This window comes from Oryctolagus cuniculus, chromosome X, assembly GCF_051225735.1.
Source record: "Oryctolagus cuniculus isolate XC-2025 breed Fujian yellow rabbit chromosome X, ASM5122573v1, whole genome shotgun sequence".
Taxonomy (NCBI): domain Eukaryota; kingdom Metazoa; phylum Chordata; class Mammalia; order Lagomorpha; family Leporidae; genus Oryctolagus; species Oryctolagus cuniculus.
The window spans coordinates 30,481,238-30,506,835 of record NC_142888.1 but is presented as its reverse complement, the minus strand read 5'-3'; the positions used below and the strand labels follow the sequence as shown (position 1 = coordinate 30,506,835).

Sequence of the window (25,598 nt, the reverse complement as noted above, 5' to 3'; positions counted from 1 at the left end):
CCAGGACAGTTGGTCCACCTACTTGTAATGTGGCTCCTCGAGGTGAGAACTGTGCCTTTTCTTCAGACTGTAGACCCCAGGGGAGGATTCCTGCTCCAGACACCATTGCTGTATCGCAAATCTCCCCAATTCGTGGGGAGGTATAAAACAATCATTTTAGTAGGCTCATGGAGTCTATTTGGATAGAAGACAATAAAGAGAGCTTTTCTCTGCTCCTCAATATCTAGATTCTCAGCTGGCATCACCCAAAAGCTGAGGGTGATGTGATAATCTGCTATATCAAAAGGAAAACTCGCTAGACCAATTAAATTTAGGAGTTTATTTTAGAAAAAAAAAAGGCAAAACATGATTCACAAATCAGGAACCTCCCCAAACCACAAAAGGTCCTGACAACTCCAACCAACAATGTGAGTACAACTTTAATTGGCTGGAACTTAGTCAATCAATCTGCCAATTGGTTACAGCCTAATTACTACAGGGCCTCCTGTAACCAATTAAAGATCAGTTACTGTGGTTCTACTCTGTTGGTTTGGTCCACAGGTGCTGAACATGGGAGCCCAGTCCAAACGAATGGCCTCTCACAAAATTTTGTTTTAAGAGCTGGAACCTCAGCTGGGCTGTCACCCAGAACATCTCCCTCTGGCCTCTCCACATGATCTCTTTACATGGGCGATTTTGGATTGCCTAAAAGCATGACAGCTAGTTCCAAGAGTGAGCATCCCAGGAGACTAGCATGGAAACCTAGAGCAGTTTTATGATCTAGCCTTAGAAGCCACGTAACATTGCTTTCTCCATCCTTCATCGTGGAAGCAGTCACAAAAGTCCACTGAGGTTCATGGGGTAGGGACAGACTCCACCTCTTACTGGCAGAGCGGCATAGGCAGAGAAGTGTGAGAATGGTGAAGACCATCCAAAGATCAGGCCTCTTGGAGAATTCAGTCTGCCACAGTGACATAAGCAATAAGGTGTCCCCACAGGTACTGAGGAGTCCAGAGAGCCCCTTGTGCTCAGCATGGCCTCCAACCTCCCTGGGGCTCTGGGGGCTGTCCTATGGCGCTGTGATAAAGGAGCACATGGACAGAAGTTCTGGGCAGGAGGGCCCTGCAGTCTGGAGGGTGCTGAGGCTGGGCTTGGGCACCTGAATGATGATGGAAGATGGGAACCAGGAACAAATTGTGTTTCTAAGAAATGAAGATTCTCAGGCCCCAGGAGCTCTGATACCTCCCTACCTGTTTCCCCAGATCCACACTTCTGTTACGGGCTGAATGTTTGTGTCCTTCCAAAAATTCCTGTATGGAAGCCCTAATACCCAATGGAATGTTATTTGGAGTCAGGGCCTTCAGGCAATGAATCGATATAGATGAGGTCATGAGGGCAGGGTCCTCATGATGGGAATAATGTGTTGTTGTTTTTTTCTGATTGAACTCTTCTTTATTAGCAGCACACCTGATCCTGTGGAAAACAGACCCGGAACCGGATCATTCTGACCCCGGGGTGGGGCAACGTGCCTGCAGCTCTATCTCTTGAACTCTACTTGTGTGTACACCTTGGTGATGTCATTGTACCTGCCTTCTGGGGGCTGGTAGTCGGCGACTGGTGGTGTGTAATGTGGCCCTTCCTTCTCAAAGGGGAACAGGCCAGGGTCCCGCTTGATGGCCTCACTGTAGAGCTCCGGGGACTCGAGCTGCAGCTCCTGCAGGGCCTCCTGCTGGCTGCCACCAGGGCCCTGATGGCGTCCCTCTCCCTCTCGTGCTCTCGCTGCTTGTACAGGGACCACCTCTTCAGCAGGGCTCGCTCTCCTCAAATGACAGCTCCACCTGTGGCCGTTGTCTGGCTTTATCCAACAGCTTCACGGCGGTGATAAATCTTCGATGGGAATCAGCTCTTGGGTAGCTTTTTCCAGCTTCCGGATCCTCTTTTTCAAGCGTTCCTTTACTGCCTGGTTTTTTTTGGGATCAACCTTCTTCTTCTCTCGCAGGGGTTCCGCCCTCGTGGGAAGGAGCTCCTAGAAAGAAAACAAAGAAGCCCGCTGGTGGGTGTCTCGAATCTGGGTCCGCCAAACTCCCAGAGGTCCGCTCGGCGGGCACAGAGCCCGCGCGGCCCTATGCAGCGCCGCGGCGGCGGCGGCCATGCCCCTCCTGGGAATAATGGTCTTATAAGAAGAGATTCACCCCTCCAGGCTTCCCCCAACCAAATGTGCACAAAGTGAGAAGGTGGCTGTCTACAAGCCAGAGAGCCCTCACAAGAACCCAACCATGCTGACACCCTGATCTCAGACTTCCAGCATCCCAAACGGTGAGAAAATAAATGTTTGTGGTTTTAGCCACTAAGTCTGTGGAATTTGTTACAGCAGCCAAAGTGAACTAAGACAATTTTTTTCTCCAGAACTGGTATTCAAAGGAGTGAGGTAAAAGCATTATGAATCCCTTCATCTAGTATCCATAGTGGTATGTGCACTGGAAGGTGGTGTTCCCCTTCTGATCTTCAGTTCAACATGGTCACCAACCCACCCCTAGGTAGGAGCTCAGAGCCTCCAGATATCTGGAGAAAATCAAGGTTCTCTCACTCCATAGTATTCTCTGCCAAAGCTTAGTCTTTGCTTGATTTCTAAATTTAAGAGCTAACTCACAAGCCATTAAAGAAACATAAATTGCAAGAAGGAAAGGCAATCAGAGACCTTAAGTGCAAAATTAGAAGATATATTTTTAAAGTTCACTGACAGTAAAAGCATCAAAATCCCATCGTGTGTTGCAGAGGGTGGGGGTGGGGGTTTCAAGGACAAATTAGGATCCATGCGGGAAATTTAGAGATGGAAAGTTCTGACTTGTAAAAACTTAAATACTCAGGGGACAGCATATACCCTATGAGGCTTTGATTCTTCTACTGAAGCTTTAAAAATGTTTAAAAAGAAGAAAGCACATTTTGCACTACATTTCATGTCTGAGAAGTGAGAGGAGAGAACAGCCCACAATATGGTATAATAATAGCAACTGAAAGAAAAAGGAAACTGACAAACACGCTTTATTAATGCTTTCCACATTAGGCTAGTCAGAAAGAGTTCTGAACTCCAAAGCAAGTGAATGGTCATAGGTGTACATTTTGCTGCTGTCAAACTGTTTCGAACCCCTAAAAACAAGTTACTCTTCTTATATTTGATGCAGACTTCCTTAAAATGACTAAATTGCCATGAAGGAATAAATGAACACCCAATCCTACAGTGAAGTGGAATCTAAAGCTTATACCAGTTGTTACTGATTTCTGTTTACTATAATGAGGTTCCAGTGAGTCAATAGCACAGTGTGTAGATTAGAAAGAAGACATCAAATTTTTCCCCTCCCAGCATTCATGTCCTTGAAAGATGTATTGTAGATCCTTGAACCCAGAGGTGGCCATCAAATTTGCTTTAACCTGCAGGGCCATTAGTAAGCATGACACAATCAGGCCATTAGTATGCATGACACAATCAGACACATCCAAAGTATCTGCATGCTGGAACTTCTCTGGAAAATTTACTTACATCTATGTGAACAAGTCCAGTTCTGAGAGACATGTGACCAACCACCCCTGTCACCACAGCCATTACTAGCCAACCCTAAGAAGCATAGCCCTAGGTGATAGGAAGCCAACTGCTGAGGTATGAGTAAGCCCAATTGAAACTAACAGAAGGTGGCCAGCACTGTATCTTAGTGGGTGAAGCCTCCATCTGCAGTGCTGGCATCCCATATTGGCGCTGGTTCGAGTCCCGGCTGGGAAAGCAGAAGATGGGCCCCTGCACCCAAGTGGGAGACCAGAAGAAGCTCCTGGCTCCTGGCTTCGGATTGGCGCAGCTCCGGCCATTGTGGCCAATTAGGGATGAAAGACCTCTCTTCTCTCTCTTTGCCTCTCTTTCTCTCACTGTGTAACTCTGACTTTCAAATAACTAGATAAATCTTTAAGAAAAAAAAAAAAGAAACTAACAGAAGAACTGCCCAACTGAGCCCAGCTCAAATTACCAACCCACAGACTCCTGAGCTAGCCAAACAAATGGTTGATGTGCTGAACCTCTATGTTTTGGAGAGTGGTTATGCAGCAATACCTAACTAATGCACATGGGCTCTTGGGCTTTATTGCCCTTAAAGGTGAATTGCTTAGTAAAAAAGATAGCAAAGACCGCATGTGTCAAACAGTATCAGTGTCTACTTAATCTCATGATACATGGAATTACCATCATTTTTTTATTTTTGAAACATACTTCCTCTTGCATCTTCCCATGATGACATCACACTGGGAGGTGAATGAAGGATGAGACCAGCAGTTCAGGGTGAGAACATGAATCTGAGTATTTTTGGCCTCTTTTCTACCCAACACTGAGGACACAGTAGCCAAGTAGCCAAAGTTCCCTCTCCTCATAGCCACTGCTCCTGAAGGTTTCGAGGCTCCTGTCTGTGTCCGTGGTCCTCAGGGTATAGCCTGCACTCCCTGATCTTCCCACGATAAACCTTTGCTACAGCCACAGAGGGACAACACCGAGGGCCAGCTCCATTAGCACGCATCCAGTGCAGTGACACAGGATCTCACATTCAGAAAGGTCCCCATGCTGGAGAGAGTTAACACAGCAGGCCTGGCTCTTAGCCTTGAAAAGGCCTGCTTATAAGGTTGTCTTATGGCTGGAGTCTGGGAAGTTTGGATTGGGGGAGGGTTCCCGGGTTCCCACCTTCCCTAACTGATAAGATGCTTCCCAGTTCCCAGACTGTTTACACAAACAGTGTGGTTTAGGCTGAACACCTGCTTTCCTTCTGGGAGTCTAGACTTTGAGTATGTGCCAGGCAAAGGGGGTCTATATGACCAACCCCCAATAAAAGTGCCAGGTGACAAGTTGCTATTGTGCTTCCATGGTTGGCAACATCTAGCAAGAGTTGTCACAACTTCTTTGTGACTTCTCTGGGAGAAGACCTTTGGAAAACCACCTGGTCTCCCCCGGACTTTGTCCTGTGAGCATTTCCCTTTGCTGATTTTGTATCATATACTTTCACTATAATACATCACAGACGCAGGCTGAGTCCTGGGAGTCCTCCTGGTGAATCATCAGACCTAGGTGTGGTCTCAGGGAGCCCCGATCCAGCCCAGCACTCGGAGTTTAACGCTCTATTGTCACCATCTCAATGCTCTTCATTTTGTTTTTGAATTTTTGTTTCCAAAGCAGTCAGATAGGATAATGGTGTATGCTCCAGAGACTTGAAGGCCCTAATCCCCGCCTACTCCCAGGATTGCTGCTGCACTCTACTGGTAGCAATGATCTATGCTCAGGGGCAGGGGCAGGCTCATGGGGCCCCAGAGGGTCTCGGGAAAGGGTATGATGGCTCTGACTTCGCCGATGTTTGCAGCTCCACTGCACGTTCAGTGGTTACTGGGTGGGAGCCACACCTCTTGCCCACCCCCATCTAGGTACTGAGCAGGTGCAGGAACAGAGGTTGCAGTCCTCTGAAAAGGCTCCCTTTTCTGTCTACTGCAGGTTGCAACAGGGGGCCCCACTGCAAGGGGAGATGCCTGGGTGGGCCTCACTGTGCTGGCCTTGGTGCCCTGCTGCTGGTGGGAGCCCAGTCTCAGGGCACAGCCCCCGGATGCCTGTGAGGGTCTGCACATACCGCACAGGGTACATGCCTAAGGAAGCCTGGCATTAAATAGCAAATAAAACCATGACAGGTGGAGAGAGACTATAGAAGAAAGGCACAAATGTTATATCCGGTACCTTTAAGGGCACTTATTTCTTGCTTTTTGAACAAGGAGTCCCGCATCTTCAGTTTGCACTGGGCTTTCCAGATTTCGTAGCCAGCCCTGACAGCTCAAAGTGTGGAGCTCCCTCGGCACTTTGCACCCTCACAACGGTCTCCCGCGCTTTCAGCCCAATAGCCTAGAGCCGTGTTTTTACACTTTGTTCAGCCACAGCGTTGAGTATCAAACATAGTTTGCATGTGGCCCACACATTAGAAATGCAACAAACACTTTACCGCATAATACTGACACTGTGTCTGATGAAAACATGAGTTAATGATTTTAAGAAATGTTAAATAAGATATCCAAAACTCCCCCAATAAATAACCTTTCAAAAACCCCAAAACTTGGTTTTGTGAGACTATGAGTTTGTGTGGGAAATACCTCTATGGCCCTGGAGCATACAAGTTTTTCAGGACAGTGAAATTATTTCGCATGATAACAATTTGGCGGATTCATGGTGCGAGGGTGGATACATTTGTCCCAAACAACGGACCGAACAAAATGTGAACCCTATTGTAAATCATGGACTTTAGTTAATAACAGCGTATCAATATCGGTTCATCAATTGTGACAGGTACCACTCCAGTGTGAGATGTTATTAATAGGGGAAAGGGAGAGGGCAGGAAAGACGAAAAATGAAAGGAAATTGTATTTTCTACTCAATTTTGCTATAAACCTGCAACTGCTCTAAAAAAGAAATTCTATTAAAGAAAAACACATTTTGCAATCTGGCAGCCATTCGGCCCTGTGTCACTGTTGAGCGTTGGAAGCATGACTAGTTCCAAATAGAGATGTGCTCTAAGTGTAAAATACACAATGGATTTTAAAGATTTTTATGTACAAAATGAATGTGTAATGTCTCAAGAATAATTTGTATATTGTTTACACACTGAGATGATAATACTTGGAGTGTGTTGGGTTCAATAAAAATAGATAACTAAGGAAAGAAGCTTGGAGAAAGGAATGTGTTTGTTGAAGCTTCACAGATCATAAGGGGACAAGGACAGACGCAGCTGGAACAGTATTGAGGCTGTTTCTAGACTAGCTGTTCCTTTGAAACTTACCACAAGCTAAACTGATTTCACAACACATAAGTAACCGGTCACTTTCTGTTATTTGAAAAATACGATTCTGGAGCTCTAGCTTCTCTATTTTTGACCCTAACATCATGCAAGATGTGACTAAATGTTCCACCAAGAAAGAGTTGCATGGGCACTAAATGTAGGCAATGGCTGCACATGCAAGACCTTCTTAGAAATTCACAGTGCACATTATCGTATTATTGTCTCCAAGAAATCCTGTACTGGTAAAAAATAGATATCATTTTTTATCCAATCCAACCCTTAGCATATAGTCCTTCTTAAGTAGTTACTGGGCAAAAGAGGAAATAAAAATGCAATGTGCAGTTATTTTAAAACAGTGGAAACAACAACACTCTCTCTTGAATTTCATCGAATGAAGTCAAAATTATTCCCAAATGTAAATTCATAGGCTTAGCAGATTTAGTTTTCTAAAAACCAGATTTTAAAATACTAATTAAAGAGGTGGACATTAGGCTGGCACCGCGGCTCAATAGGCTAATCCTCCGCCTGCCGCGCTGGCACCCCGGGTTCTAGTCCCGGTCGGGGCGCCGGATTCTGTCCCGGTTGCTCCTCTTCCAGTCCAGCTCTCTGCTGTGGCCCAGGAGTGCAGTGGAGGATGGCCCAAGTCCTTGGGCCCTGCACCCACATGGGAGACCAGGAGAAGCACCTGGCTCCTGGCTTTGGATTAGCGTGGTGCACCGGCCACAGAGGCCATTGCGGGGTGAACCAATGGAAAAGGAAGGCCTTTCTCTCTCTCTCTCTCTCTCTCTCTCTCTCACTGTCCACTCTGCCTGTCAAAAAAAAAAAAAAGAGGTGGACATTGGACAGTGGTTAAGACTCTAATTGGGATGCACACATCCCATGGAGTGCCTGGATTTGAGTTCGAGCACTGCTCCCAGTTCCGGCTTGCTACTAAAGTGCACCTCGGAAGGCAGCAGATGATGGCCCCAGTACTTGGGTCCCTGCCATCCATGTGACTGACTTGGATTGAATTCCTAGTTCCTGGCTTCAGCCTGGCCCAGTCCCAGCTGTTGCAGGCATCTGAGAGCCACTGTGGGCATTTCTGCGGTATTTGTGGAGTATATAGCAGAGAGCCAGCCCGCACTCTGCCTTTCAAATAAAGTAAACAAGTACATAATCTTTTGGGGCCAGCGCTGTGTCACAGCGGGTTACTGCCCTGGCCTGAAGCGCCAGCATCCCATATGGGCGCCGGTTGAGTCCCAGCTGTTCTTCCGATCCAGCTCTCTGCTGTGGCCTGGGAAAGCAGTAGAAGATAGCCCAAGTCCTTGGGCCCATGCACCCATGGGAGACCCGGAAGAAGCTCCTGGCTCCTGGCTTCAAATCAGCACAGGTCCAGTCGTCGTGGCCAACTGGCAAGTGAACCAGCGGATAGAAGACCTCTCTCTCTCTCTCTCTCTCTCTCTGCCTCTCCTCTCTCTGTATAATTCTGACTTTCAAATAAATAAATAAATCTTTAAAAAATAAAATGAAAATAAAGAGATAAAAATATCAAATATATAATCTTTTTAAAATGCTAATTAAAGATTCAATTCAAGAAGTTTATCAGAAGATAGCCAAACAACCCTAGGGAATAAGGATAGAAATAATAGAATGTCATAAATAAATTAATTAAAGCCAGAAAAGTAGAATGACTGTTAAAACATAGACAGAACTTTGACAAACACAATTTTTAAATGAAAGAGAATACAAACAAGTAGAAGTACCATGGATAAAAGAAGTCACCAGATGTGTGTGGGCTTGACAACCTTGATGACATGGAGAATTTTCTGGAAAAATGCAAAGGAGGAGGAGAAAATCTGAACAGACAGATAACAATAAAGAAAGAAAAGAATTTGCCAGGAAGTACCTTCAAAGGAAGGCTGGAAGAACGAATAGTGTTAGCAGTGAGTTCTTTCGTACGTTCAGGAAGCTAATTCTAGTGCTCCATAAATTGCTCCCAGAAAAAAAAAAAAAAAAGCCTACTCAGTTTGTCTTATGTAACTAAAATAAATTTGACACTAAACCTGACAAGTACTGCTAAAATTCTGTAGACATAGACCATTAGCACTTATAAAGGAAGGGCTAAAATGCATAAATAACATATAAAATCAAATGTGACAGAATGTTAAAATGATAACCTACCACATCCACACCTAATTAGAGTTTATTACAAGTAGTCAGCAAGATTTAGTTTATAGTAGGAAATCTATAATTAGCACATGTCACATCAATAGGTTAATAAGAAAACGCATCACTAGGAATGCCTTAAAAGCATTTTAATTAAATTCAAATCCAGCTCATGATTTCAAATATAAAAACCCTTTAAGATTAGGAATAAAAGGATATATCCTTAATATCAGAAACTAGTGTTCATGAACACGAGTTCAGGGGGACTGTGACCCCAGCAAGTTGTATGCAAAACTAAGCGGATGTATCTGCACAAGCATTCTCTAGAAATAAAATTCATAAAACTAGCACCAGGTTTCCAAAGGAGTCTATGATCCAAAAAAATGAACAACCATTGCTTTATAGGATAAATACTTTTCAGCTCAGTTTAATTAACCCTATAGGTAAAAAATAAGAGCTAGACCCATAAATGGAAGAAACAAAACAAGAATGTTCACTACCCATTTTTTACTTCAATGTGACTATAGGAACTCTGACCAAGGTAACAGTATGGAAGAGATCAATTTACCCCAATGGGGTGACATACTTGGAAACTCTAAGAAATAAATAAAAAATGCTGTTCAAACTAATCAATAAATTATGCAGGCTAGCCCATTTTAAAGAAAATAAAGTTACATAAGTTGTAATAGGAGGGAAAATTCCAGCATAATAATCATGAAATCCTTACATAACTAGGGATAAACTTAACAAAACATAAGGAATTCGATGAAAAATTCTATGAATATTCTCGAGATGATATTTTTAATTACCAGAAAAATACATCATTTTCCTAGATGACAATAGTTTGTCAACTCTTTAGCAGTTGATCAAAATGATCAAAAAATAAATTCCGGGGCCGGTGCTGTGACGAAGCAGGTTAACACCCTGGCCTGAAGCACCGGCATCCCATATGGGTGCCAGTTGAGTCCCAGCTGGTCCACTTCCAATCCAGCTGTCTGCTCTGGCCTGGGAAAGCAGTAGAAGATGGCCCAAGTCCTTGGGCCCCTTCACCTGCATGGAGGACCCGGAAGAAGCTCCTGGCTCCTGGCTTTGGATCGGCGCAGCTCCAGCTGTTGAGGCAGTTTAGGGAGTGAATCATCAGATGGAAGACCTCTCTCTCTCTCTCTCTCTGCCTCTGCCTCTCTGTTACTCTGCCTTTCAAGCAAATAAATAAATATTAGATAGCAGAGCAATGATTGGTTAGTTAACATTATAAAACAATAATGATGATGGTTCAAGTACAAACACACTTATCTCCAAAAATACATAACTAATCCAAAAACTTCCTAGTACAAGATCCGTGGTAAAGGTAAAACATGCACCACTGAGGAAGGGATTGTCTTTTTATTGAAGAATGACAAATTATCTAGTTATCTTGAAATAACTGTATTTGTATCTATTAACCACTTAAATAATTGCAGTATACTAGGTATTGTGATAAGTATTTTTTAAAGATTTATTCATTTATTTATTTATTTGAAAGGCAGAGTTACAGATAGATGAAGAAAAGGGAGGGAGGGAGGGAGAGAGAGAGAGAGAGAGAGAAACTCCATCTGCTGGTTCATTCCCAAAATGTTTACACTGGCAGGGGCTAGGCCAGGCAGAAGCCAAGAGCCTGGAACTCCATCCGGGTTTCCCATATGGGTTTTCCCATGTGGCAGGGACTCAAGCATTTGGGCCATTTTCTGCTGCCTTCCCCAGAGTGTTATCATGGAGCTGAATCAGAAGTAGAGCAATTGGTACTCAAATCAGCATTCATATGGGATGTCAGCATTGCAGGCAGCGGCGTAACCCACTGCACCACAATGCCAGCACCTGTGATAAGTATTTTAAGTATATTTCTCACACAAACCTCAAAAAATCCTAATCAAGTAGATAGTGTTAGTCTCATTTTATAATTGATGAAATTAAGGCACAGGGAGTTTAGGACAGTAAACTCAATTATGCCTCTGGTTAATAGTCAAAGTTTCAAATCTACTTTGGCCTGACTCCAATAAGAGGTCAAATACATTTCATATGCAGGGCCAGTATTGTGGCACAGTGTGTTAAGCCACCACTTGCAACACCAGCATCCCATATTTGAGGACCAGTTCAAGTCCCGGCGGCTCCACTTCAGATCCAGCATCCTTTGCCTGAGAAGGCAGTGCAAAATGGCCCAAGTACTTGGGCTTTTGCCAAAAAATGGGTTACCCAGATGGAGTTCCAGGCTCTTGGCTGCAACCTGACCCAGAACTGGCTGATGTGGCCATTTGAGGAGTAAGCCAGCAGATAGATAGATGATCTCTCTCTCCCTCCCTCCCTTTTGTCACTCTGCCTTCGAATAAATAAATAAAGCCTTAACAAAAATTTTGTATGCAATGAAGACTTTTATTTCTGTTAAAACCACAGAGACACTTCCATTTTCAGGAAGAAGCAGTAGACATCCTTGTCCCAATCGATTCTCCTAAGTAAAACTGAAAAATTGTAAGTATGTCAAGGAATACTACTCAACAATAAAAAAGCAAACTATTGACATAACAGCTTCGATGCACTCCAAAGTGTTATACTGATTGGGATTGGGGAGGGGAGCCAATTTCCAAAGCTCCCACACGGTGTGGTTCCACTTATATAACATTCTAAAAAGGATAAAATGATAGAGAAGCAGATTAGTGGCTGCCAGAGCTTAGGGGCAGTGGCATAACTATAAAGGCAAGGAAAAGGAAGATCCTTTTGGTGATGGACTAATTCTGCATCTTGATTTTGATAGCAGTTACACAAATCTACATATGTGATCAAATGACATAAATCCACACACAGATGCCTTACACCAACGCCAGTTTCCTACTTTTGATATCATAATATAGTTAGGTAAATTGTAACTACCACGAGAAACTAGGTAAAGAATACACAAGACCTATCTGTACCATCTTTCCAATTCCATGTGAATCTAGAATGAATTAAATATTTTTAAAAGTTCTAAGAAAAACTTAAAGGGACATCAACAGTGCACTATCATCAATGGATAGATCATCCAGACAGAAAATCAACTAAGATCATCAGAATCGAACCATATTATAGAGCAAATGGACCTAACAGACATTTACAGAACATTTCACACCACAGCTCCCGAATACACATGGAACATTTTCCAGGATAGAACACATCTTGGGCCAAAACTCAGTCTCAGTAATTTTTAAAGATGAAGTCACACCATGCATCTTCTGAGACCATAAAGGAATAAAACTAGAAATCAATTAAAAAGAATAGAAAATTTACAAATACATGGAATTTGACCAACATGCTCCTGAATGACCAATGGATCACTGAAGAAATTAAAGAGGAAATCACATCCACAGAATGAAGAATAAAACTATGGGATCATCTCAATAGATACAGAAAAAGCACTTGATAAGATTCAACATCCCTTCATGGTAGAAAGAAGAGGAGAGGAGAGGAGAGGAGAGGAGAGGAGAGGAGAGGAGAGGAGAGGAGAGGAGAGGAGAGGAGAGGAGAGGAGAGGAGAGGAGAGGAGAGGAGAGGAGAGGAGAGGAGAGGAGAGGAGAGGAGAGGAGATAAACCGCTCAACAAATTAGATCTAGAAGGACCATCTATCAAATTTTAAAGGCTACATATGACAGCTCCACAGCCAATATCATACTGAATGGGGGAAAGCTGAAAGCATTTCCTCTCAACTCTTGAATAAGACAAGGATGTGCACTTTCATCACTCTTATTCAATATAGTACTGGAAGTATTAGCAAGAGCAATTCAGGAGGAAAGAAATAAAGGCCAGCAAAATTGGAAAGGAGGAAATCAAATTATCCATGTTTGCAGATGACATGATTTTTATAGATGGAAACACTCCAAAACTCTAAATACTCCACCAAGAAGCTGTTAGCACTCACAAACCAATTCAGCAAAATCACAGTATACAAAATCAAGATGCCAAAAACAGTGGCATTTTAATACATTAATAATGATTTTGCGGAAAAGAAAATCAAGAAACAAATCCCGTCCACAATAGCTACAAAAGTTAAATATTTAGGAACAAATTTAACCAAAGAAGTGAAAGAGCTCCACATGAAAATTACAAACCATTGATGAAAGAAATTATTAAGAACACAAAAATGGAAAGATATTCCTTGTTTGTGAATCAAGGAATTAATACTGTTAAAATATCCATACTACCTAAAGCAATTTACAGATTCAATGAAATTCCTATCAAGATACCAATGGCAAGCCGGCACTGCGGCTCACTTGGCTAATCCTCCGCCTGCGGCGCCGGCACCCCAGGTTCTAGTCCCATTTGGGGCGCCGGATTCTGTCCCAGTGGCTCCTCTTCCAGTCCAGCTCTCTGCTGTGGCTCAGGAGTGCAGTGGAGGATGGCCCAAGTGCTGGGGCCCTGCACCCGCATGGGAGACCAGGAGGAAGCACCTGGCTCCTGGCTTCGGATTGGCACAACGCACTGGCCATGGCGGCCATTTAGGGGGTGAACCAACGGAAAAAGGAAGACCTTTCTCTTTCTCTCTCTCTCTCTCTCTCTCTCTCTCTCACTAACTCTGCCTGTCAAAAAAAAAAAAAAAAAGATACCAATGGCTTTCTTTACAGAATTAGAAAAATCAATCTTAAAATTCATATGGATGGGGCTGGCACTGTGGCATAGAATGCTAAGCCTCTACCTGAGACGCCGACATCCGGTATGGGCACTGGTTGGAGACCCGGCTACTCCACTTCTGATCCAGCTTCCTGCTAATGCACCTGGGAAAACAGTGGAAGATGTCCCGAGTACTTGGACTCCTGCACCCATGTGGGAGACCCAGAAGAAGCTCTGGGCTCCTGGTTTTGGCCTGGCCTAGCCCTAGCCATTATGGCCATTTGGGGAGTGAACTAGCAGATGGAAGATCTGTCTCTCTTTGTGTCTTTCCTTCTCTCTCTGTAACTCTGCCTTTTAAGTAAATAAAAAAACCTTTTAAAAAAAATTTCATATGGAATGGGAGAAGACCCAGAATAGCCAAAGTGGTCCTGAGCAAAATAAATAAATCCATGGCATCACAATACCTGATTTCAAAGCATACTCAAAGCTATAGTGACTAAAACAACATAGCACTGGCAAAGGAGCCAATACATAAATCAATGGAACAAAATAGAGAAATCAGAAATTAATCTATGTACATATATCCAACTGATTTTTGAAAAAGGTGCCAAGAACATACATTGGAGAAAGGATGGTCTTTTCAATACATGGTGTTAGCAAAACTCAACATGTGTACATATGCAGAAGAATCAAATTAGGTCCCTACATTTCACCATATAAAAAAATAAGACAAAGATGGATCAATATCCAGAATACATGAGGAACTCAAAAACTCAACAACATAAAACAATCAACCCAACTAAGAAATGGGCAAATGACCTGAATAGACAGCTCACAAAAGAAGAAATACAAATGACCAATAAATATATGGAAAATGATCAATATACTAGCCATCAGGGAAATGTAAATCAAAACCACAATGAGATATCACGTGTCCCTGTTAGAATGGTTATTATCAAAAAGAAGATAACAGGCACTGCTGTAGATATGGAGAAAGGGGGACTCTGATACACTGTTGGTGGTAAATTAGTAATGTAAAATTAATACAGCCATTAAGCCCCTATAGAAAACATCATGGAAATTTCTTTAAAAACTAGAAATAGACTCTTCATATGATCCAGCAATACCACTATGGGTATATATTTAAAGACACAAAATCATTGTATCAAATAAATACTCACTCCATCTATTTACTGTAGTGCTGGTCACAATAAATAAGATATGGAATCAACCTAAGTGTCCTTCATCTGATGAACAGATAAAGAAAATATGGTATATGTGCACAATGGAATATTATTGTTATAAAAAAGAATGAAATTCTGTTGTTTGCAGCAAAATGGGTAGAACTGGAGCACATGATGTTAAGTAACATATGCCAGACCCAGAAGGACAAATGGCATATTTTCTCCTTGACAACTTTGCAGGGACTATGCCCAGCAAAAGGCCTTGTGAAAAGAAGGCAGTGACTTATCTCCTGCAGACCAGGGAAGGCAGGAAACTCAATTAGAAAGAAGCCAGAGGGGTTGTCCCCAGTCTTGAGCTTCCAGGGGCCACTGAGGTTTATTTCACTTATTTGAACACAACCTCTATAGCTCATCCAATTTCACATGTGGCCTGGTGCAGGCCAACTGGCTGTGCTCACAAGGAAAGCAGAGTAAGCAACTGTAGGGGCAAGGATATAAACCTTCAATCATTCCTGGAAAACTAAGCAAAACCTACTTGAGAGTGTCAATAACATCATGTCCTTTTGGAAAAGAACACACAGCCAAGGCCTCAATTCCCCCATTCATTCAGGGTTTTCCCTATTACAAAATGAAATCAGGCAACCGAAGACATTCCCAGAAAGATTAGTATCTTAATCCGTTTGTGCTGCCATCACAAAATACCTGAGTCTGGGTAATTTATAAACAATAGAAGTTTATTTCTCACAGCTTTGGAGGCTGAGAAATTCCAGATCAAGGCAGTAGCAGGTTTGGTGTCTGGTGATGATTGCTCTCTGCTTGAACATAGTGCCTTGTTGCTGCCTCCCCTGGAAGGGATGAGAGCTGTGTCCTCCTCTGGAGGAAGAACAGAAGAGAGCGAGGCTACCTCCTCAAGTCCTTTGATAAGAGTCCCAATCTTGTCCCCGAGGGTGGAGCCCTGATGACCAATCCCCTCCCAAAGGCCCCACTTCTAACACTACCATATTGGGAATTACACTTCAGCAGAAAAATTTGGGCAGATATATTCATAGAGATCATATTAACATCTCCAAGACAGAGTATGAGGAAGAATAGCTGTGAAGGTTTCTACTAGGAAGTGTTCCTTGTTTGAAAACTTGTGGGAAACACTGCCTCCTATTTCCTTCTCTTGGAATTTCACAGGACATTTTGACATGTCAAGGCCTCTGAAAAGGCCAGCAGTAAGAAACAACAACACAAACCACACTTAGGCAACCACGGAATGCTTTATTGTACAAAGACATTCTTGAAGATTTGTTTTTCCATAAAACACACCTCAAGAAGAGTAAGTAAACTGAAAACAGATCTTTATAAAAATTAAAAGTGGGACTATGTGAGGGAGGAGGAGGAAGGGTTGGAGCATGGGCGGGAAGGAGGCTTGGGGGGAAGCATCACTATGTTCCTAAATCTGTATTTATGAAATACATGAAACTTTGTATAACTTCAATAAAATTTAAAAACACACCTCAAGAAACACCAAACCTCTTCTTCCCACTCAACAGTATGATTTTTTTTAAATATTTTATTTATTTATTTGAGAGGTAGAGTTACAGAGAGGGAGAGACAAAGAGAAAGGTCTTCCATCTGCTGGTTCACTCCCTAAATGGCTGCAATATCCGGAACTGTGCCCATCCAAAGCCAGGAGCCAGGAGCTTCTTTCAGGTCTCCCACACAGGTGCAGGGGCCCAAACACTTCGTCTATCTTCTACTGCTTTCCCAGGCCATAGCAGGAAGCGGGATCAGAAGTGGAGCAGCCAGGACTCCAATCGGCACCCATATGGGATGTCGGCACTGCGGGTGGAGGCTTAGCCCACTAGGCCATGGCGCTGGCCCCAACAGTATCATTCTTGATGCTGAGTCAATGCAGAGGACAATACTCTCAGAGGAGTCCTCTGGGGAGAAGCAGTCTGCTGTTGCGTGATTCTTACTAGACCCATAACCCAGAGCCCTGGTTCAAGAACAGATCAGGAACTTCAGAAAAACCTCAAAACCCTAAAAATATTATATACTCCACTTCATATATACTGTAACTCAAAATAAATCCAACTGTAAAATAAACATGGGAACTATAACAGAACTCTGAATGATCCCACAATGACAATGTGAACATTTTAAACACAAAGTTCTTCCCTGAAATTCCCTATAACCTCTTTGCTGGTTCCCTAAGCACATGTTGAGTCTGTATTAAGTTACTAGTCTCGTGACTATTTACATCCCAGGATCTGCCATTCATTGACCTCTCGCTCATCAATTCACCTCTTTTGGCCACAGTTAAAATGGCATAAGAGATTAAACCAGGCTAGATGATTTCTAAGATTACTTCCAGCTCTCAAAGTCTGTGATTGTTCTTCTTGCGTTAGCTAGTCCTTGGGCTTCAGTCTGACCCTGAAGGATTCCCCAGTGCTTACTGAAGTCTATAGCACTGGCTTCTCACCTAAGCAAGCACAGCTGATATACAGCTGTAATAGCAATTAGATGAACTGATTCCTCCCACATTATACAAAATTCTCATAAACACAGGCAGCAAGGACCCTTTCATACCATCTTCAGTCCTGAAGCTGACAGTTTTTTTATTAATCATAAAGTACTTCCTAATTTCAGAAACATTGGAAGAATTTTTAAACGTGTGACTCCACAATGAGCAAAACTGCAAAGAGCCAACAGCAAGGAAGAGGCCCAGCAAGGGCACTACTTTGCAATGTCAGAACAGTACTCTGATTACAGGGACAGAACACAGGGGCACGTGGTGGGAGGGGACGCCGGTCCCACTGTGGAGGCCTTGGCTAGCAGGCCAGTGGTTGGAAGTGGCAGGGAAGGTCAATGTGAATGGCGTGTGAGATGGGTTAATGTGTGAAGAACATGTAGAAGACCACGGCAGGGGGGTTGATTTGAAGGAATGGTACCCAGAATGAAAGTGAAGGGCTGAGTGTGAAAGGTCACAAGAAGCTTAACCTGCCTGACTTGGAAACTGAGTAAACAAAGAGAATGTGGGAGAAGCAAGAATCCATGGAAACACAGAGCTTTTAAATATGGGTGTCTGGAAAAAGATGGTACACTCAGCCCTCTGTGTCTGTGTGTTCCACATCTCTGGATTCAGCCAAACACGGATCAAAAATATTTTATTTCAACTGCATCTATATTGGACATGTACAACCTTTTGTACTTGTCATTATTCACTAAAGAATACAATGCAACAACTGCTTACATATCGCATACACTGTATTAGGTATCATATAAGTAATCTTGAGATGATTTAAAGTATGTGGGAGGATGTGTGTAGGTTCTATGCAGACACTATAGCATTTATATAAGAGACCTGAACATCTGTGGAGTTGGGTATGTGTAGTGGCTCTTGGTGCCAATCCCCAGGGGCACAGATACTGGTAGACACCAGTACAAGGCACACAGTGGTAAGGAAGTGGCAAGACTCCCCCAAAAGGAAATGGCACTTGGGTCCATCTCAAGTGGACCAAAGCATGTGTCCCAGGCCAAGCTTCAAAGGACTGAAGGGCAACTGAGGCTGGCACGACAGGCCACATGGCAGGAGCACAATGGGGTCTCTTCTCTGAGCACGGTTCTGCAGAGTGCACTCAGATAGCAAACAGCCCCATTCAAGGGGGTAACTGCCCCAGCACCGCAACAAAAATCCACAAGAGAAGGAGGGAACTCAAGAAAGAACCATGCTAGTCCCCGCTGCTCCGCTTCCAATCCAGTGCCCTGCTAAATACACCTGGGAGGCAGCAGAAGATGGCCTGAGGACTTGGGTCCCTGCCACCCATGTGGGAGATCCAGATGGAGTTCCTGACTCCTGGCCATTTGGGGAGTGAACCAGTGGATTAAACATCTCTTTCTCTCTGTTTCTCCCTCTCTCTGTCACTCTGACTTTCAAATAAATAAATCTTTTTTAAAATGCTGATATCTCCCAGCAAACCAGAATGGAAGACTTAAAATGGAACTTAACTTATAAAATAGAAAGTTATATGCTTTACCTATCTGAACTCATAGGCTGAATATCTTACCTGCTGCATTTGCCCTGCTATAAAATTAAAACCACCAAAAATGTCAAAAATCATGACAACATTATGAAAAGTAGCAAGTCCCCAGGAAAATGTTAAGACTCTGTTGAAAAAAAAAATCCAAAATTTGGTCATGATTCTAAAAGGACTAATAATCTATATTAAAATTGTAGGTATAAATTAATGCTGTATCATTTTTAAATGTGTAATTTATACAGTATTTCTTAAACTGTTTTGCTTAAAAAGCTTTTATTTAAATTAATAATGCAGCTTACAATTGATGGCATTTTGGACGTGAGGGAAAATGCACCTTTTCCATCATTTTCAGGACTTTCAGTTGTCAAAATCTTACTCAGCAGCAACCAAACTGTTAAACAACAGGGTATTTTTAAAATAAGAAGTGCTACATCTACATAATAGAATGCTGTGTTTGCAAATGGTCTCATGGAAGAATGTTTAATGATATTAGAAAAATACTGAAATTGACTAGGTTAAAAAATGTATGTGTGTGTGTGTGATCTACAGATCTGCCTCCAAAGTATCTTCCAAGATCTGGAACCTCAAAGGTCCATTAGTCTAATGACCAAATGGCACACCGGAGGTCCCATCTCCTATACCTCATATGAGAACTGTGCCAGTGCTAAAGTGATCCTCCACTTGGGTTTTTCTGAGAGTGAAGGCTTTCCTAGGAGGCAGGACATTAAGAGCTAAAACCAGGGCAGTCCTGGGTGAATCAGTACAATTGATTACTACCATGGTTTGAATGTGTCTCACAAAAGTTCATGTAGTAGAAACTTCATGCTGAAATTCATATGTGGATGGTATTTGGAGGTGGGGCTTTCAGGAAATAATTAGGACTAGATGAGCTCCTAAAGGTGGGACCTTATGATGGCATCTGTGACTTTATAAGAAGAGGAAGGCCGGCGCCGTGGCTCACTAGGCTAATCCTCCCCTTTGCGGCGCCGGCACACCGGGTTCTAGTCCCGGTCAGGGTGCTGGATTCTGTCCCAGTTGCCCCTCTTCCAGGCCAGCTCTCTGCTATGGCCCGGGAGTGCAGTGGAGGATGGCCCAAGTGCTTGGGCCCTGCACCCGCATGGGAGACCGGGAGGGGCGCCTGGCTCCCGGCTTCGGATCGGCACAGTGCGCCAGCCGTGGCGGCCATTGGAGGGTGAATCAATGGTAAAGGAAGACCTTTCCCTCTGTCTCTCCCTCTCACTGTCCACTCTGCCTGTCAAAAAAAAAAAAAAAAGAAGAGGAAAAGAGACCCAATCTGGCCTACTTGCCTTGTCACAAAGCAGCAAGAAGACCCTCACCAGCTCTTGGACTCCCAGCTCCCAGAACGATAGGTCAAATAAACTTCTATTCTTTATAAAATTCCTGATCTCAGGTATTTTGTTGTAGCAGCAGAAATCAGCCTTAGACAATCTCAACCAGTGCCTTACTCAGAGTCTCAGAGTCAGTCCTCACCACAGCAACCCAAAGCTGCTGAGTTCATCTGCAGGACTTAAAACAAGACCTTGAAGTCATAGTTAGTGCTAATAAACATTTTATTATATCACATTGAACCTGGAATGCCATTTTTAGTACTTTTTCCAGGGCTCTGTACTTGGCTTTGTACCCTTTCGAGTACTTCTATTTTTTTTTTTCTAACCAATGCATTGGATAAAAGATATGCTTGTGAAAGGTACAGATGACATAAATTGGAATTAAAAACTCTCACATCCAAAATATCTCCAAAGGTTGAAACTAAAACTGAACCCAAGATGCAATTAAACTGGGGGGGGGGGGGGCGAGAATCAAGATCCTGAGTTAAGACTTAAAAAAAATCATGCATGTATAGGCTAAGGATACCTGCTGAAGCAGTTCACATGAAAAAATTTTAATTTTCTGAAAGCTTATATGAGATAAGAGGCTGATATTCAGCTGCCACAAAAGGAAATATAATTTTAAACATATTAATAGAAATATAATGCCTGAATGAGAAGTGAAATCTAGACTGTATCTATCCTTAAGGTGGAGATCAATGAGTTATGTCATTCATCCTTACATACATAAGAATCACTCAAAAGTGATTGCACAGATTGCCGGGTCCCAGCATAGAGTTTCTGGTTGAGTAGATTTGGGATGGGTTCCAAGAATTTGCATTTCTAACAAGTTCCCAGATGAAGCTGGTCCTGTGACCACACTTTGAAAACCACTGAGTTAGAACAGTGGTGGGGGGAGGGGAGGGTCATACAATGGTGAATGTTCTAGAAGTCACTACACAAGGAAACATTGGAAGAATTGTATACAGCTCACTTACATAAAAGTTACATGACACCTTTCTTTCCACATGTGAAGACTTACATGACAGAACAAATGGACTTGTCGGCTATAGTTCTAGAAGCAAAGTTAAAGCCAATCATTGGAAATCACCATATCAGAGTTCCTCTTTTGAGTCCCAACTCTACTCCTAATTCCAGATTCCTGCTAATGCACAACTTAGGAGGCAGCACATGATGGCTCAAGTAGTTGAGTTCCTGCCACACATGAGAGAGGCCTGCCTTGCGTTGCTAGTTCTCAGTGTCAACCTGGCCCTGCCCTGGCAGTTGCAGACTTTAGAGGAGTGAACCAGGAAATGGAAGAACGATTCTCTCTCTCTCTCCCTCCCTCCCTCCCTCCCTCCTTCTCTGCCTCTCTTTCCTTGCCTTTCAAATAAATTAAATAAATAAATATTTAGAAATAAATAAATAAAAATAAACCCAAGAATCATAAGACATATCAGAAGTTTAACAATGTGATCTTTTGGTGCTGGTACTAAGACCCCTTTTTTGGTTATCTGCATACAGTGAGGATGAATAATTTATGTAATAAATAAAATTTTTAGCTGAGAGATAACAAATGAAACGGACTGCCTGATAGGGTGGATAGGTGTTTCCTGCCACCTGAAACAATTGAGCAGAAGCCACAGAAAAGGTTTAGTACATTGCTTAGAGAAGTGGTTCTTTTTTTAAATTTTTTTAAGATTTATTTTATTTATTTGAAAGAGTTACAGAGAGAGGCAGAGACAGAGAGAGGTCTCCCATCCGCTGGTTCATTCCCCAATTGGCTGCAATGGCCGGAGCTGTGCCGATCCGAAGCCAGGAGCCAGGAGCTTCCTCTGGGTCTCCCATGGGGTGCAGGGGCCCAAGGACTTGGGCCATCCTCCACTGCCTTCCCAGGCCACAGCAGAGAGCTGGATCAGAAGTGGAGCAGCCGGGCCTTGAACCAGTGCCTATATGGGATGCTGGCACTGCAGAATGGGGCTTCAACCCACTGTGCCACAGCACCGGCCCCAGAAAAGTGGTTCTTAAACTTTATTGTGCATCAAAATTTTTCCTGGATGCGTTGTTAAAAACACGAGGGTGCTGATCCCAACCTCAGTTTCTGATTTTAGTGGGCCTTGTGTGGAGCCGAAGAACGTTCATTTCTATCAAGTTCCTAGTGATGTTGATGCTGCAGCTCCGGGAACCCTGATTTGAGCTCCCAGTGCTTTTCATCTCCCTATTCATGCTGTAGAATGCTACAGAAATAATGGAATTGCACTACTGAGATGAGGTTAGAAAAGTCTGTGAGGGACCTCTGCTTCCAGAAAAATAGAGTAGAAGTACTTCATCCTACTCCTCCTAAGTACATCTGAAAACCCTGGATATTCTGTATAAACCAGACATAAAAACACAAAGGAAAGTTAAAGGAAGACAAAGAGGCTAGGGACCTTGGGAGCCTTGATATGGTTGTTTTTTTGTTTTTTTGTTTTTGTTTTTGTTTTTTTTTTTTTTTTTTTTTTTTTTTTGACAGGCAGAGTGGACAGTGAGAGAGAGACAGAGAGAAAGGTCTTCCTTTGCCGTTGGTTCACCCTCCAATGGCCGCCGCGGCCGGCGCGCTGCGGCCGGCGCACCGCGCTGATCCGATGGCAGGAGCCAGGAGCCAGGTGCTTTTCCTGGTCTCCCATGGGGTGCAGGGCCCAAGCACCCGGGCCATCCTCCACTGCACTCCCTGGCCACAGCAGAGGGCTGGCCTGGAAGAGGGGCAACCGGGACAGAATCCGGCGCCCCGACCGGGACTAGAACCCGGTGTGCCGGCGCCGCTAGGCGGAGGATTAGCCTAGTGAGCCGCAGCGCCGGCCTATGGTTGTGAGTTCTCTACATTTTATTTTTGCCTCATATATTCAAGACATGTGCTGGAGAAGTTGACAACCTGGAAATGCCAATATGCGGTGATTTTTTAAAAATCCCCAACAAAAGCTATGTCTTTTTGAGCTAGGTGGCTAGAAAAGGGGCAGCCTTGAAAGACAGAAAAAGCTGTGGCCTTACCCCCACCTGTAAGGCCAAGAGGAAAGCCTAGATGTCTACTCCTGCCAAGCAATAACTCTTCCTTCTCCACTGGGGTGGTATCAGAGAAGGCCAAGAGAGGAGAAAACATTGTCATGCGCCAGGCAGTGACTGGGCATACCCACCTACCCCATGTTATCAATGGAGGCTCACTGGGGAGCCTGAGTTTCAACCAGCAGCCAGTGGTAATGGAGTACCCACTCCATCTCCCCACTAGGGTGGTGTCAGCGGAGGCCTACAGAAGAGTCAGGACTTTCACCACTTCCCAGTAGAAACAAGGCCTCTCTCCGCCTGTGTGAGCAGTGGAGATCACTTGTTGCAGAGGGATGGTGGAAAAAGATACCCTCCACCTGAAGGAAAGACAGAAAAGTGGGCGCCGGACTTTGCTGTGGGCCTAACACAGGGTGTGGCCTAGTTAAACTCAACACTGTACAGGCCACAATCGCCCTCAAGTCCAGGTTGACATCTGGATTGAGCCTGCAGGCCCATCTCAGTGCCCGGCCCCACAGCCCGAGACTTCAAGTCTGCCTAGCACACTCTGTCACCAGGCCTGCAATGCCCCTCCTACCAGGATGATACCTGTAGCCCTGAAGCACCAGGTCCACTCCAGCATCAAACCAGCTCTCACATACTCGGGCTCCTGTCCTACCTCAGGCCAAGGCCTACCCTAGATAGTCCCCAGGCACCAGACCACCCAGCACATAGCCATACTCCATGGCCCTAGGCTTTGGGGTCAGCCTACTCATCAGATTAGCACCCCAGGCCAGCCTCTGCATGTATAGGCTCCAATACCAATGGTATAAAAATAGACATATAGACCAACAAAACAGAACTGAAGGCTCTAAAATAAATCCACACATTTGCTGTCAGTTGATTTTCAACAAGAGATCCAAGAGCACACAATTGACAAAAGATAGTCTCTTCTATACATGATATTGGAACAACCAAGACATTCACATACAGAAGAATGAAGTTAAACACATTTCACACTATATACAAAAATTAATTCAAATGGATTAACAATTTAAATACAAAACCTGAAATTGCAAAAATACCAGAAAAAAACATATGGGAAATCTCCATAACACTGATCTTAGCAATGATTTTTTTTGGATATGATCCCAAAAGCACTGGCAATAAAAGCAAAAATAGACAAATACAATTACATGAAATGAAAAAGCTTTCACACAGCAAAAGAAATAATCCACAAAGAGATGCTGTAGTTTAAATAAGACATGGCTCCTCAATTCATAAAGATGTTCAATGTCACCAACCATTAATGAAATATAAATCAAAACCAGAGTGAGACATCACTTCACTCCGGTTAGATTGGCTATCATGAAAAAGACAAAAGAAAACAAGTGATGGTGAGGAGGCAAACAATATGGAACTCTTTAGCATACTGCTCATGGGGATGTAAATTAGTACAGTCATTCAGTATAGCAATTCCTCAAAAAACTAAAAATAGAAGCACCATACAATCCAGAACCCCCACTACTGGGTATATATCCAAAGGAAATGGCATAGGTTTGTCAAAAGGACATACGCACTCCCATGTTCATTGCAGCACTACACACAATAGCCTAAATGTGGAAACAACCTAAGTGACCATCACTGAGTGAACTATAAAAGAAATGTGGTATACATACACAATGAAATACTATTCATCCTTTGAAAAGGAAAGAAATGGGGTTGACCTTGCGGTGCAGCAGGGTAAGCTGCCACCTGCAGTGCCAGCATCGCAATATGAGCATCAGTTCAAGTCCTGGCTGCTCCACTTCCAATCCAGCTCCCTGCTAATGTACTTGAGAAAGCAGGGGAAGATGGCCCAAGTGCTCATGCCCCTGCCATCTGTGTGGGAGACCCTGATGGAGTTCTTGGCTCCTGTCTTTGATCTGAACATTATGGAAAGTGAACCAATGGATGGTACATACCTTTCTTCTCTCCACCCTCCCTGAACCCCCCAAACTCTGCCTTTCAAATAAATAAATCAATCTTTCATAAATAAACAAAAAGCACAGTGGCTTAGTCTGAAAGCAAAATGTCAATGAGTTTTTAAAAAAATAAAAAGGAAAGAAACTGTCATTTGCAATAATATGCTAAGTAAGCCAAGCACAGAAAGACAAATACTACTGTATCTCACTCATATGTGGAAGCTAAAAAAGTCAAACTCAAGGAAGCAGAGAGTACAATAGTGGTTATGAGGGAAATGGGGTGGAGGGGTAGGGAGATATGGGTCAAAGGATACAACAATTTCAATTAGACAAGAGAAATAAGTTCAAGAGACCTACTGTATAAAGGTAGTAACTGTAGTTGATGTAGTATTGCATTGTTGATAATTTCTAATGAAATAGGGAGCCAGTATCCCACATGGATACCAGTTTGAGAGCTGGCTGCTCTGTTTCCTACCCAGCTCCCTGCTAATGCACCTGGTAAAGC

The 25,598-nt window shown here is 43.4% G+C and overlaps 1 pseudogene across 1 annotated transcript; it reads right to left on the bottom strand.

Moving 5' to 3' along the window:
- Positions 1 to 304: 304 nt before the first annotated feature.
- Positions 305 to 2,447, bottom strand: LOC100347846 (large ribosomal subunit protein mL40 pseudogene; annotated as a pseudogene). Its single transcript, XR_016227871.1, has one exon. The product of XR_016227871.1 is annotated as a large ribosomal subunit protein mL40 pseudogene (transcript).
- Between the last annotated feature and the right edge of the window lie 23,151 nt (positions 2,448 to 25,598).